Here is a 428-nt window from a genome sequence, read left to right as displayed (position 1 = left end):
TTTCTTTCCTTCTTTCTTTCTTTCTTTCTTTCTTTCTTTCTTTCTTTCTTTCTTTCTTTCAAGTGGTTGAACTAAATATAGATAGCCTCTTAAGCTACTCGAATTTCTAAATATATAAACCTATGAGCCTTTCCTATGTATTATTATCACACATTCCATAGCCCAGACCAGTCTCTCTTAAGGCCAGTCAATCATTTTTAATTAAGTCAGCATTTATTAAGTGCAGTACAAAGAATCAAAAAACAGTTCCTGTGCTCAATGAAGATCATTGCCATTCGGATAGTATTACAAGTATTAAAAACTCCACCTGTCGGGGAATAACATACACACTCAATTGGGTATAGAAATCTATCTTACCCTACAGGAAAATGGGGGAGGGAGGGGACAAGAGAGCAGGGGGATGATAGAGGAGAGGGCAGACTAGGGGA

The sequence above is a fragment of the Vombatus ursinus genome, unplaced genomic scaffold (assembly GCF_900497805.2).
Source record: "Vombatus ursinus unplaced genomic scaffold, bare-nosed wombat genome assembly UNPS02014874.1, whole genome shotgun sequence".
In the NCBI taxonomy this organism is placed as follows: Eukaryota; Metazoa; Chordata; class Mammalia; order Diprotodontia; family Vombatidae; genus Vombatus; species Vombatus ursinus.
The sequence above is the reverse complement of the archived record's forward strand: the minus strand, read 5'-3'. Positions refer to the sequence as shown.